Source organism: Pavona decussata, unplaced genomic scaffold (assembly GCF_977016875.1).
Source record: "Pavona decussata unplaced genomic scaffold, jaPavDecu1.1 SCAFFOLD_265, whole genome shotgun sequence".
In the NCBI taxonomy this organism is placed as follows: domain Eukaryota; kingdom Metazoa; phylum Cnidaria; class Anthozoa; order Scleractinia; family Agariciidae; genus Pavona; species Pavona decussata.
Genome location: NW_028145667.1, coordinates 81,011 through 95,811, shown reverse-complemented (window position 1 = coordinate 95,811; position 14,801 = coordinate 81,011). Strand labels below are relative to the sequence as shown.

Below are 14,801 nucleotides of genomic sequence, written 5' to 3'. Positions count from 1 at the left end.
TTTGTCTTTCGTTTTCGTTTTGCCGCTGATTGGACACCCAGTCTTTCTTTATTTTATTTTTTTTTTTTACAAATCACACTGTCGTCGGCATAGACCTGCAGAAGACCATTGTCCCCTTGATAGACGCCTTGGGAATAGCTGTCAATTTTTTCCCGCATTTTAAGCAAATTTAATCTTCAGTAATTCGCCCTTCTCCATACTTCAAATTTAATTCTTCGAGTACATCTGTTATTTTTGCGTCCATTTGCTGAAGGCTATGGAAGTTGCTTTGATGGGCTTCATGGCTTACCAAAGGAATGCTGTCGAAATCGGCTTTTTCTTGTCTATGGTTACTTGGGTAGATTTAAGATAAGCCTTCTCCTTAGCCAGATACCCAGACACCGCAGCAACCGGAGAAAATGTTCACCAGACCTGATAAGGCAACATACCGTATTTTCTCAATTAAGACCATGTCCACACGTATCCGGAAATTTTTTTTCCGCAAACTTTTTTTGCGGATGCGAAAATTTTCGCGTCCACACGCAGCGTACTCGAATCGTTTTCAGCCGTCCGCACGTATCAATTTGTATCCGGAAATTGATAAAATTGTCCCACCATGCGCTTGTCCTTCCTGGTCGCGTCCAGAATCGCCTTCGGTGATGGTTCGCTCTTTTTTGACATTATTATGCCCACTGTTCATTAATAACAATCTCAAAACATCCTGTCGAACTCTAACGTATTGGTTGTGTAAATTTATCACGGCTGCATTTATCTGCACGCATGATATCAAACTAGAAATCAGAGCAACTAACAAAGAAGTTACAACCTTGCTGTACGCCATGTTTGTTTATAATGCTCGCCGTGAAGACTGGATCCAACAGAATGACGAATGACGTATTCGAAAATTTCCGGATAGGACTGTCCACACGTATACGTATTCGTATCGGATAAAAAAATTTCCACTCTGGAGAGCGTTTTCAAAAATTTCCGGATACGGCCGGAAAATACGCTGGATACGTGTGGACGCAAGCTGTATTCGTAAAAGAAATTTGCGTTTTCACAAATTTCCGGATACGTGAGGACGACGCCTAAACGCCGGACCACAATTAAACGCCGGCTTCGCATAAACGCCGGGTCAAAAATGCCGATTTTTAAATAAACGCCGGGTGCGTTGAATCGGGGCCCCGGCGTTTGTTCGGGGTCACGGCGTGTATTAGCATGTAATGAAAACTTAAATAATTTGTACACATTGGCTGACACAAACGAGGAGGACGTTGGCGACATTTCCCTTTATAAACTAAAACTTTGTTCTCATATTATTTACTTGCTCCTATATCATTCATATATTGTTTATGTGCTGTTTGTTAGTGATACAAATCTTGATTGCAACATGGTACACGTGCCGTATGTACGGTACCATAATACTGTAACTTCGGGTAAGCCAGGGGAAAATTGCCCCCATGTAGGTTTCTGAGGATCGGTAATAAGAAATCAACGTGGAAAAATGGCTGAAAAATCGCATTTCATTAATAAACGCCGTACCCCGATTAAACGCCGGCCTCGAAAAAACGACGGGTCAAAACTGCCGAATTTTAAATAAACAGGGCGTTTAGCCGAGAAAATACGGTAATCGCCTCACCCGCGGGTAATGGACATCCGTCGAAGGTAAGCCTTCCATCCACTATGATTCACGAATTCTCTAAATTAAGTGAATGCGTTCGGGATGGGAGTGGCTGGGTTACTTAGGGGAAAGCTCACTACATCAGTGCGTGCGAAATTGTCAGGGGCACCCAACGACAGTTTTCTCTAAGATCCTTTGAAACGCAATTGTAGGCTATCTGGAGTGCCGTTAAAGCTCTGTAGGTTCATTTCAAGCCGCGCTATAATATTTTTATCTCTTCGGTCATTCTAGGGGAACTTGAGTCTTGTCCATTTTCTGAAAACCTTAAGCCTTATTTCCTTTCCGAAAATCTTAGCTGGTATCCAAAACGACATTTTTATGAATCCAAAAACATTAGGCCGTAAATTTCCCATATCACGAACCTTCGAGGTGAAAATTCCCTTTAGAAAATTGTAGGGGATTAAGGACCTTCCGAACAGATAATTTATTTAAACGATCCGTTGGGTGCCTCTGAATTGTGGTACTCTCTGAAGAGGCTTTCCCATTCAAATAAGTTGGCCTGTTCCAGTTAAGTATTTTTGAGTTGCACTGTCAAAATTTGTTTTGTATTGTTCGCCCTATTTAAAAACTGATGACGAATTTCGTACAATTCGTGCATATTTTAGGCGTTGTAATGGTGTACGTAAATTATGTACACAGGCATGTATGTTCCAGTTTATAACTAAATTGTTCTGTTGCACTGAGCTGCTACACTATAATTTTTAAAGTTGTGAAATTTGCATGCAGCTAGTTTAATATAACTGACTAAAATTTTTAAATACGTCTGGTGTTATTAAGAAAAAAAATTGTTGTGTATAAAGTTGAAATCCACTGTCCAAATTTGGGTCCACTCCATTCTATTTTTATGATGGGGCAATCGGGGATCATTTGCGGTTCAATTTGGCGATCATTTCCGGTCCGGGGATCATTTACAGGCCTGTACAGTTCTCTGAGGAAGCTCAAGGCTCGATCGAGTACGATCAAATGTGTTTCCACATTGCTCAAATCTATCACTTCTTCATGGCAAATCACCTCTTTTTTTTCCAACACAGAATTTAAAAAGATCGATAAGTCCTCTAAGTTGAATGACTCGTTCTCGGATTCCATTATCGGTATCCCTTTCCTTACACGAAATTCTTTGCTTTTCACAGAGTCCTTCTCTCCTGGTCCCTCTTCAGTCAATATGGCGAATCTCATCGAATCCTTTGTGGTACTCCACTGACTACTCGGAACGAAGCCTCAAGATCATTGGATTGAATATACGCATTGACTTGAATGAAATGTACATTGAATTGAATGAATAAACGCATTGAATTGAGTGAAATATCCATTGAATTGAATGAAAACCCACTTTTAAATTTTAATTTTGGTACAATCAGCTTGCCATAACAAATCCCGTGAGTGAGCTATAAATTTCCGGAACGCCAATATCTTTATTGCCCGCATTTCGGTCTCGCTGAGAACGCCAGGCCTCAAGGATAACTCTCTTGTGGTAATTACGCTTCTTGTCGACAATGGTGGCTTGGTCAAAATCTATACTTTGACTGATTCGCGTGTTGCGCTATCTTGTGTGGTAACTGGGGTTTTGGATCTGTAAATGCCGGTGGGTTTATGGATTTTCACTAAATTTCAGGAAAGCGTCAAAATTGAACGAAAAGTAATCAAAATCAATAAAGGAACACTAATATGAGCTTAAGACATAAAAGTTACGGGAACAATTTCTTTTATTATTTTCTGAAAAAAACTGCCTGTCAAAAGTTGGTTGCCATGATAACATCAAAGTCAATCAACACTAAGCGACCACATCGATTTTTTCCAGATAAATTTCTGAAAAAGTCTTGAAGTTTAAGTTATTCAAGTTCAAAGTCGCCGTGGGCACAATCCCCAACCTCCCCTCCTCCCTCCTTCCCCTTGTCTCGATAGGGTTAATGTCGTAAATACAAATGGAGAAGTGGCATGAACGACAATAATAAGTCTTTAATCTTCAAAAGATAAAAATACATATCTTAAGTTACATGAGTGTCACGAGTGATCATAAATTGAAGAATTAATGTAAGATTTTTGGGAAATAAAAGTTTGTTCCTCACACAACTGTCACCTCTTCCACAACAACAAAAACCTCTGTCTGATCTTCGGGCGGAATGTCAGAGCCATCAGGCTTATTATTGACGAAGTATGCCATGAAGTAGGCACTCGCACCAATAATGATGTAGCCACCCGCAATGTAGAATGCGGGCGCATAGGAGCCCATAGAATCGGCAACAACATGGTAACCAGAAGGAAAATGATCAATCAGCATATGGTAGATTCTGATAACATTGGACAGGAGAGGACAGGAGTACCCAAAGAGAACATTTACGGAAAATACTTAAAAATTAATGTTTACTCGTGTTTCCACATCGTTTTTTGACCTTTTAATTGTCACATGCAGACTTATTTTATTGTAAGCAGCGGACGATCGGTGAGGTTTCATCCGTAACAAATTTTGTTGCTTAATATATATATTTAGCCAAGCCTAAAAGCGGAGCTCCACAATAGAAGTCTGCTTATTGTATGAACGTAATAGCCTTATGAGTTGCTCATCAATTCTGCAGTTATATAGTACATTTTTAATGCATATGCAGCTAACTGCTCATCAACAATAACAATATAAAATAGAGGGCAAAATTACTGAATGCTGATTTGTTGTAACAGAGGGCAGTTTTCCGTAATTTTCCTTTCACCGAGGGCAAAATTACTTACTCCTGAGTGGTCGAGCGGCGAAAATACTCGCTCCTGATTGGGTGAGCACGACAGTTTTACATTTTGTTGGTTTCTGCATTTTGTGTCCAAAAAAAAACAAGTTCTTTGAGGTTCTTTCGAAGTTCGACTCTTTAAGCCGGGTTCTTTGTACCAAAAATACATGGAAATCAAGTGCTGCAGCTAGGAGCGAAATTCCTAAAGGTTACTTTTGGTGTCTCTCACAAGAAACAGCAAACGATTATTTGTGTCAAAAGCTAAAGACTTGGATCGGATTGATTTTATTTTGTTTGGTTGAGAAACTGAAATCAGTCATGGCGTCCAAGTGCTTTCAACGAACGATAACCGAGCATGAAAGTGTCCTTTTGATGGGAGGAAGGAGCAGGAAGAAATTACTCCACAAGTTCCTCCTTTGGATCCATCGTTTGCGAAAAAATTAAATAATTTGTTCATTGGTTTGCTTGCGCCTTCGATGAGTGTTCTACTGACTGTTTTACGAAGTTCCTTGATAGTTTTAGCAACATTTTGCCCTCTGTGTTATAAAAGCGGAATTTAAATGCCTCAAAATGACATTTTCTGTTTTTATTATTGTTTTTAGTTTTTAAGATGATCAAGGCAAAGCGGTTTGTGAACAGCCAACACGCGCTACCGGCACTGTCACTGTCTAGTAATTTTGGTTATTGGAGAAAATGGATACACTAACCAAAAAACAGACTTCAAAATTTATCTTTGAGTAATAAATGACAAAAGCACTGTGATAATTCATAGCAATAAGTACAGAAATAAACTAAACAACGATCTTTGAAAAATTCACAAAAAACAAGCGAATGAATGTTTTGCATAAACTTTGTTTTGATAAAAATGGAATCACACTTTAATTTTACATTTGCTTTTAACGTTCTTTGAAAAGACTTTCAGTGAAAATTACTCACACATCTTAATCTTTGCGGTTATATCCTACTGTTTTAAGTATTTTTGTTTGTTCTCTGTCAAGATTGTCAGAAATATATGCGAGAAAAACTTGTCAGCAGTTTATGTCAACGATACAATGTTGGGAGACGTTTGTTTGACTGACTATTTTAGCTCAGAATCAATTTTTTTAAAATGAAGCAAAATGGAATGAGATTAGAAAATAAAACTCCAAGGGAAATAACGAACATGGACCGAAAAATGAGCTCAAAAGGCTGCTCTGAGGTTAAACAAGTTGCAGTGTCAACACTACAAGAAAAAAATCTCTTGCAAAAACAGCAAAGTTTTGTCAACAAAATCACATAAATATACTCGCCTCTTTGGAGAATAACCAGTCCTTTTATTCGATTGTTGATTTTTTCGTTCGTTTACAACGTTGAGTTTCACTTCAAGAGGAAAAATCCATCGAATCTTAGTTTCATTTCATCGCGCCGGATTAGACGCTGATTAGGGTAAAATAATTTATCTTCAAGATTCGGCCGCTGTTTATGAAGTGCCGCCTCTAAAAGCTGCTAAAAGAATCGATTTGTTTCTCCCGCCGCGATCCGCCTTGCTCTTTCTCCCGCTGTTTGACGGCAAAATTGGACGAGATCAGAAAATAAAACTCCAAGGAAAATAATCAACATGGACCGAAAAAATGAGCTCAAAATAAGTTACTGTCCTGAAGTTAGCAGTATTAGCTAAACGGCGTGTCAAAACTGCAAGAAAACAATATCTTGCAAACCAGCAAACTAGCAAATTTTTGTCAAAAAAATCGCATGAAAGTACTCGCCTCTTCTGAGAATAACCAGTCCCTTTATTCCATTGCTGTTAGTTTAACAACGTTAAGCGAGCGAAACGTTTCACTTCAAGAGGAAAAATCCAACGTTTCGTGGCGCCGGATCGGAGTAAAATGATTTCACTTCCAGATTCTGATGATGTGCCAGTCGATTTGTTTCTCCCGCGGCTAGTTGCATTGCTCTTTCTCCTGCTGTTGGTCACATATAAAAATTGACTTTGTATCTTGTCGTCTTCAAAGTTATTGTTTTTGTTTTGTTTTTTTCTCAAACGCAGTTGGCGATGCAACTTTCCGCCAAACAAACGCGGCCGGCAGCGCAGTTGGCCATGCATTTTCCCGCCGAAAAACAACCTGGGTTACAGCACATACGCTCATTTATGTAAGCCAATGTGAAATGAGACACTCAAACCCTGTGCCGCAACACGGGGTTCTTTCGGCACCCTTTCCTCCTGTTCTTTCTCTATTTGTTCGTCACTAATGTTTCGCCTGTTTGCTACCGCTCTCAATCGCTCTCTTTGACGTGGAACTTCGCTTCTTCGTCGCCTGTTTTCTCGATCTCTTTCTATCTCTCTTTCTTTGCTTTACATGTTTGTAGACTTATTCATAAATTGAGTTTGTGTTTTGTCGTACACGTCGTCTTCAATTTTTTTTTTTCTCAAACGCAGTTGGCGATGCAATTTCCTGCCAAACAAACGCGGCCGGCAGCGTAGTTGGCCATGCATTTTCCCGCCGAAAAAAACCTGATTTGCAGCACAAGGTTTGAGTGTCTCATTTCACATTGCTTACATGGAGGAGCGTACGTACGTACGTACGTTGTACGGTCGGTCGGACGGAAGTGACGTCATAACCAAACCAAAATTTATTGCACTGATGGGTTTACCAAAATCTCTTAGCTATGGGGCTCCGCTCGCGCGCCCTTGCGGCGCACGCGGGAGCTCCGCTAAAAAGTGTCTCAACAATTATTTCACGAGTGCCCGTTGTATATGAGATGATAAATAGCCAACGAGGAACGTAACGTCGTGTTGGCTATAATCATCTCATATCCAACAAGCATGAGTGGAATAATTGTTTAGGAAATTTTGCTAGATCTTGACGATTTTTTTTTTTTTTTTTTTTTTTGTAAGAACAAACAGAAGGCAATTTAATGGTATCTATTTCCCGGTCATGGTATAACTGGCTCCCATGGCCGCTAAGCCAATCAAATCCCTGGAATTGCATTATACGATAAGCCAGTTTTTAATAATCAGGATAATTATCTTTACCTTCGAGTGGTGGTCCAGATACCATTGTAATAGATAGAGAGAAGAGCAGTATGCCGAAAGCCGGAGCTGTTCTTCGCAAACAGAGTTTATCATCAGTACATTAATTGGTGACTGTTGACTGGACGAAGACAATCAGAAAATGTGGAAACGTTCTTGCCAAGGCACAAAGCAGTGTAGAAACACCCGTAACTGAGACACAAGCAACTCTGATAGACATATCGATTGTTAACGGTTGTGAAGTCACACAGGCGACCGGTAAAAACCCTCGCAAACGCAGAACAAAGGCCAAAAGCCAATTACAGCTTTGAAGCTTTGAAGCCAGGTTTAAACTGATGCCTCTCTCTTAACAGTAGCGAGCCTAGAGACAAAATCGGTATAAACAGGAATATCGCAGGCAAATGTATAAACTGCGACTCGAACGCAAGTTCCTAAAGAGAGAGTGCTGAAGGGGTAAAATGGGAAATGGGATTTGACCTTTTTTCGTTAACAAAACAGGATTTGACGCATTGGGAAAGGGATTTGGTTTAGGAATGGGACCTACGGCAAAATGTTGGCTGGGATATGGGATGCGTAAGCACCCCTTTAAGGCCTTCTAAACAAACAACAAACTACAAGGAATAAGTGTAAGAAGGAGACTGCACGTTTTCTGTGGTTTGGCCAAATACACTGAGACTCTTAAAGCTGGTGAAAGACAGGTACTGAAGTGCAAAGTTCGGCTGGCGGGCCAAACAGCGGAGAACGTGAAGTGTATCCGTTGAAGTCAATCCCCCATCTGTGAATTTTTTTCTATTTCAATTTGTAAATTAACTCCCAAATCTAACCGAATTCTTGAACACCTGGCCGATGAAAACGTGACAACTTATCATGAAACGACATCGAAACGCAGGTTTTTGGTCCTCTAAGGTTCAGAGGGTAGATTCACGAAGCCCTCCTGAGTTAACATGTATTATAATGTTGGCAAAACAATAGGCTATTATCAGGAGACAATAGTTAGGACTTACATCTTATATTAGAAGGGCTTCATGTATCTGCCCCCAGGATGATGCAAATGAGAGAAGAAGAGAAAAGAGAGGAAAGAAAGACTGCATAATCACATGTCTTACCGCACCGCACTCTTAAACAAGCATGACTTAAGCGGACCCGTTTTATATTGTGATATTTCATATCACTTTTCACACATTTATATATTCTTGTAGCAGCGAAAAGTTTAAGGTTGAATATATCTTATTACTAGTCTGTAATTATTACTGTTATTACTAATTTTATCTACATATTCTTTGAACTGTTTTACCTCCTTTTTTACTTCGCGGTGCACCTGTAAACTAGCCGAGTGCTACGTTTTCTGCTAACTTTGCGCCTCAACTGTGCAGAAGCCACTGAGATCATAGCTACCTGTACTGGCCACGTTGAATACTCAGTATTCTGTAGTCATTACTGCCTGTGACTCATAAACTAAAACCGTCCTTAATATCTATTCAAAAAGGCTTTAGATCTTTGCAACTTACCATGTGAACCTGTGGAACAGAATTACCTAGAATTACCACAGTAGTGACAAAAACCGTTATCAGGTATTCGCGGTTTTCTCCTTTTATTCTCGCCTTGCTTCGACTCTTGGAATTCTCCGTCAAGAATATTCTTTGGAGTATTGGGATCGAAGGTACATCGTGTACACGCACCACCCCCATAATACCAGCCATTACAAAAAACCCTCCTCGCTATCCAAGCCCCTCAATGGATAGGGCCAAAATAGGGCTCATCAGAAATGTGCCAGCTCCCGGACCCGACGACAACATTCCGGTTGCTAACGGACGCCACTTGCAAAAGTACTTAGGTACGGTGACAAATACAGCAGTGTAAACGCAGCTTGCTCCAAAAGCGAATATGACACCATATGTGACGTACATGACGAGTATGTTGTGTGCGTGGGAAGTTGGGAAGTTGAGGTGTATTACCTGTTATGTATTGGCTGAATGAAAGCTATTTTGTCTTAAAATTAGTTTAATATGACCTAAATGTGTTGCTTTCTCTTTGCAACCCCTTCCTTTTCGTGGGCTATCGTGGCGTACCGTAATTTGGCAAATTTTCTTACCCATAAGTGGTCGCATATTTAATCCGTGGAGCTCCAATATGAACATGTAAATTCTCCTCACTGTTCTCTGAATATACTATTTTGTTTAAAAATCAAATGCATGACCTGAAGGTTATTTTGATCAAACTGTGTATTTGTGTCCTTAGTGCTAGCAGCACAACATTTATTTGTAATTTTCACATTCACATTTCAGCAATTACCACCACAGGCAACCACGACTTGGAATTTAACGAAACACAATGAATTGGAATTTTGTGAATGCTAGTTATTTATTTATTTGTTTCTTTGTTTATTTATTTATTTATTTATTTATTTATTTATTTATTTATTTATTTATTTATTTTTTTTTTTTTTTATCTATTTATTTATTTATTTATTTTGGGAGGGGGGAAGGTAAACCAGAGTACCCCGATGAAAGCCCTTGGAGAAGGGACAAGAACCAACCACAACCTCAACCCACATATATGGCGTCAACACAGGGAATCGAGCCCGGGTTACATTGATGGTAATGATGATGATAAATCGTTTATTAAAAAACCACAACTTGCAGCTATAAGCTGAATTACTTGTGTTACCTACAGCATGTTTAAAATTTCAAACTATAAAAATCCTAACTACACTAGTATTATATTTCTATTTACAATTGTAAAAATAGAAATATAGAAATAAAAACAGAAATATAGAGTTATATATAATGGTAGATTTCAAAAAAGATTTTGCAGTTACATAATACTTTGTGGCCAGGCAGTTGTGGAGCTCATGATGGCCAGGGGCCTAAGCACTGAAATAGCGAAAACGAATGGTAGCGCGCTTCTTTCTTTCTCTCTTTGCTTGTATATATAGTGAGTTAATATTTTACCCTTTTTACACCACCAAAGAACAAGGACCTATTGTGTCTAGGGATAAAATGCGTTGAAAACATGTTTCTTTTAGGCTGGGAGGGGCCCAGGCTGCATTCAGTATGTCGGTTTATTTACCGAAGATCTTCGGCTTGAGTTTCCAAATCGCTCAACGTGCTTGCGCACGATCGTGATCTTTGGCGTAAGGCAGCGTGAGACAGAGGCCTGGCGTAAGAACTCATAGGCGTTAGCGTAAGGAAAAAGTACCTTTGCTTTTGAAAACTTCTACCGTTGTAACCAGCTACTGATTAAACTGAACCAGGTTTTAGTATAATTTCGTCAACAACCCAGTCGCACAACATGTATCGTTTTTAGCTGGAGTCAATTTTGTTTTCCCATTAAGGCCACCTCTTTTAAGCTTTCAAATTCCTAATGAGGTAGTTCCCGTTATTAGTTTCTGCCAGTTCCGTGCGATTTCGTTCCCAAGGGGCCGCGGGGATTATTTTAAAGTGGTAGGGCTAAAATATCTGGCTAAGAACGACACTGTTCATCCATTTATCATGCATTTGCGCGCCATCATATTTACAGCCCCCACTATAACATAGCCGTCCTTACTTGGTATACCGTAAACTGCCTCTTATAAGCCCTGGGCTTATACAACGTTTACTTCGTGAGGGGTTTTAGATGTGCTTATAAACGGAGGGACTGGTATAGCAGTGTTGATCCAAATACGTTTTTCATTTACTGGGTTTTAATTAAGCTTTAAAACGTCAGAACGTCACTAACAAAGCCCTTCGTTAAGTTGATTTAAATTGAAGCCTGTTAACTCAGTGTTGTACAATAGCACGACAGTGAAGCATTGAAAAGTTACTTTGATAGCATTTTAATAATAATAATAATAATAATAATAATAATAATAATAATAATAATAATAACAAAACAAATTTTATTGAAATCTCCTTAAAGGCCCTATTTACAAATTATAATTTATGACCAATTAACATTCCACCATCATAGACTAAAATGTTGATGAAATGAAAATATTAAGAGATCCTAAAATACTAATTTACAACTAAGTTACGCCATCATCGACTTTCTAAAATTAGCGAACACACGCTTGGTTAGCATTTAAGTGGGAGTCCACATTCCACTATTCACAGACTAAAATTTTGATGAAACAAAAAAACATGTTTAAAAAAATCCTATACCAATTAACAAGCTCACGCCATCATTTACTTTCTGATATTAGCGGACACACGCTTGGCTAGCGTTAAAAGTGCCCCTAACCCTTCAATTTGTTTTCTTTTGGCAGATTTCCATATCTTTCAAGAACTCATTTTCGAAAAAAATTTTGAGAAATATTGAATCCTTTTTTTTTTTTTACGAGCGCTACAAGTGAAGGCAGTCTTGTCGATATTTTCACCTATCGTTTGCATTAGTCCCCCACTCGGCAAAATATGGAGCGTGACGTAAGAAAAGGACGTCGTGCAAAAATATCCGAGGATTCGCGGTAATGCTTCAATTGTAAACAGAGAAAATGGTTGAAAAATGTGTGGTTTTTGGATGCAGCAACTCTCGAAATGTAGAGAAAGGAATCAGCATTCATAAGATTCCTTCTGAATCCTGCTGAATCCTTCTGGTGTTCTTTTCTTACGTCACAGCTAAGAAAGTGTCAGATATCGGACGCTTCTCATTGGCTCGTTCCTAATGAGCCCACGAGACAAAAATTTGTCCAGCGGGGTTTAAAGCGCGCAAAAATTTAAATATTTTAGTAACTTTTAGCGCTCGTAAAATAAGAAGGATTCAATATTTCTAAAAAATATTTTCGAAAATGAGTTCTTCACAGATATGGAAATCTACCAAAAGAAAACAAATTGAAGGGTTAGGGGCACTTTAAGAGGCAGTCATCAATGGAATCCCCTTGTGGAATTTTGTGGAAAGCTCTCCAATAATAACTCTAATAATAATAATAATAATAATAATAATAATAATAATAATAATAATAATAATAATAATAATAATAATAACAATAACAATAATAATAATAATAATAATAATAATAATAATAATAATAATAAACTCCAACCTCCCAGCTGTGCGACGTCAGCTATCCCGACACTATCTTTTTTCTGCTTGTGGCCATTCGGCCACACGGCTAGTTTTCTAAATCTTTCGTCATCGGCATCAGCTGGATCTAAGGCACGTCTTCAGACGTCGGGCAGATGAGAATGAACACTCGCCACTATGAGCATGTGTTATTAGCAGGATTTACAGCAAGCAGCTGTAAGAATAACTGTGAGAATAACTGCTGCTGCGCAGCTTTGCCGAGCCTTTGACTTCTTGAAGCGCGTATGCAAGAGTAGACGAGTTTTGTTACTATCATGTGGTAAAATTCATACATTGTCCATGTAGTCTGGAGCCCTCAAAAATCAAGCCAGGGAAAAAAGCGGTAGAGCTATGGCCTTACCAGCCCCTCATCAGCTCCCCCTCCTTAAGTTCCAAATCATTGTCTGAATCTAAACTTCAACCTTGGGCATTGATTACACGAGGTCACTCGTAAAAGATTCAGATAATTGACCTACAATGCAGCAATTACAAAAAATATATATCACACTTATTTTAACAATTGAGTCCTTTAGTTCATACAGTGGAAGTGTATTAGATCGCTTGCCCGCGTGCATGCATTTTATGCCACTTTTAATTTTATAAGAAAATTGCCCTTTAACCCTATCTAGATTGGGGAAGGGGGAAAGATTTTGCCTCCGACGACTTTGAACCTAAATACCCTTTTTTTCAATACTGCGCAAACGCTGTGAAACGGGATGACTTTTTCAGAATTTTATGGAGGGGGCCCCCGGCCCCAGAAGACGGAGAAAACCCGGTCTCATGATAGGGTTAAGGTCTTTTAGCCAGTGTTCCCTTGTAAAAACCCTTAACTCTTTGCACGTTAGATAACTTCAACACCATGATTGACAAGACAGGTTACGTAAATACAGTCGAACCTCCCTTTGCGACCACCTTTCGTAAGCGACCACCTCTCATCAGCGACCACTTTTCCAAAATACCAAAGGTTTTCAAGTCAAATCACTATAGATGGAACCTCTCGTAGGCGACCACGTCTTGTAAGCAACCACCTCTTGTAAGCGACCACTTTTAGAGATGATTTTTTAAAATTTCAATTGTTTTTAACCTCCCATAGGCGACCACTTGACTCACAATCTGCTGTATCTTTCACGGCGTAAATTAAAAAGCGTGTCGCTGTAACATATTGGCCACATCATTACAGCGGACGCCGTAAATCTCACACTCGAAGCTACCGGAAGTGTTTCCCGATACACATGCACTATACTTCACACTGAAATAAACTTTAATCAGATTGAATCCCTTGTAGGAAAAAAATATGTTATTTCTTTTATCGGTCTTATCTTTGCTTATTTTCCGTTCCCTGAAAAAGTTAGACAGCGCCACCTGGAGTAATAAAAGAGCCAAGTTTCTTTCACAAGAATTGTCTCAATCGCTGTATTAAGTAATTTGTGAGATACAAACAATTATCACCATAGACCCTAAGATTTTTTGCCTAGAATAATTTTGGACCAGTCTTAATATACTTGTAGCTAAGAATAGCTATTATTTTGGGTTTTGATAAGCACTGGCAAAAGGGTCAGGTCTCGGCAATTACCAAATGTAAATTTCTCGAAAGTTAGACTTCCTGTGGTCTGACCTCTGGTAAGCGACCACCTCCCGTGAGCGACCACATATCCTTGACATTATGGGTGGTCGCTTACGGGAGGTTCGACTGTAGCTTAACGTGAAAACTGGCAATTTTTCCGATAGAGGCGATCTTACCTGGTCTGAATGTTGCATATCACATATCAAGTCGATCGCCGATTGTTGAGCAGCATAATCATCGAAATGATCACTCAAAAGCATGGTTTCCCTTTTTTTGCTACCACTTTTTCTGTTTTGTCAATTGTATTCTGCTGTGCTGGGGATTTTGAGAGTTGAATTGGAGAGGCAAAGCTACCGCCCGGCGACCCATTAACGCTAACCATTAACGCTAAAAAATCAAATTTTGTTGTCTTTTAAAACCAAGACAAAAAAAAAATGATCATCAGACATGTATCAGAATTCCGGATAATAACAATAATAGATTCGTACTTCTTGAATGCAAAGATTATGTAAAATTCTTAGGAGTGCGGTATCCTTTCAAAGATAAGACATCATGTACCTTTAAATATCCTTCTTCAAATTTACCGCTCGCTGATATTTTCCTACACGCTTTACGGTATACCTGTTTGGGGGCAAGCAGCTCAGCGTAATTCGGAAAAGATCCTTATCCTGCAAAAACGTGCGCTTCGAGTGATTTTCCTTTCCAACAAAAGATCTCATGCTATCCCTCTTTTTATAGATTCGAACATTCTAGCTGTTAATATGTTCTATTCTGAAACGGTGTCCGCCATAATGCATGATGTTTCTACTAATTCTA

General features: G+C 39.1%; 1 pseudogene; it reads right to left on the bottom strand.

The window, feature by feature from the left end:
- Positions 1–3,513: 3,513 nt before the first annotated feature.
- LOC146455920 (monocarboxylate transporter 10-like) lies at positions 3,514–14,245 on the bottom strand (annotated as a pseudogene).
- Between the last annotated feature and the right edge of the window lie 556 nt (positions 14,246–14,801).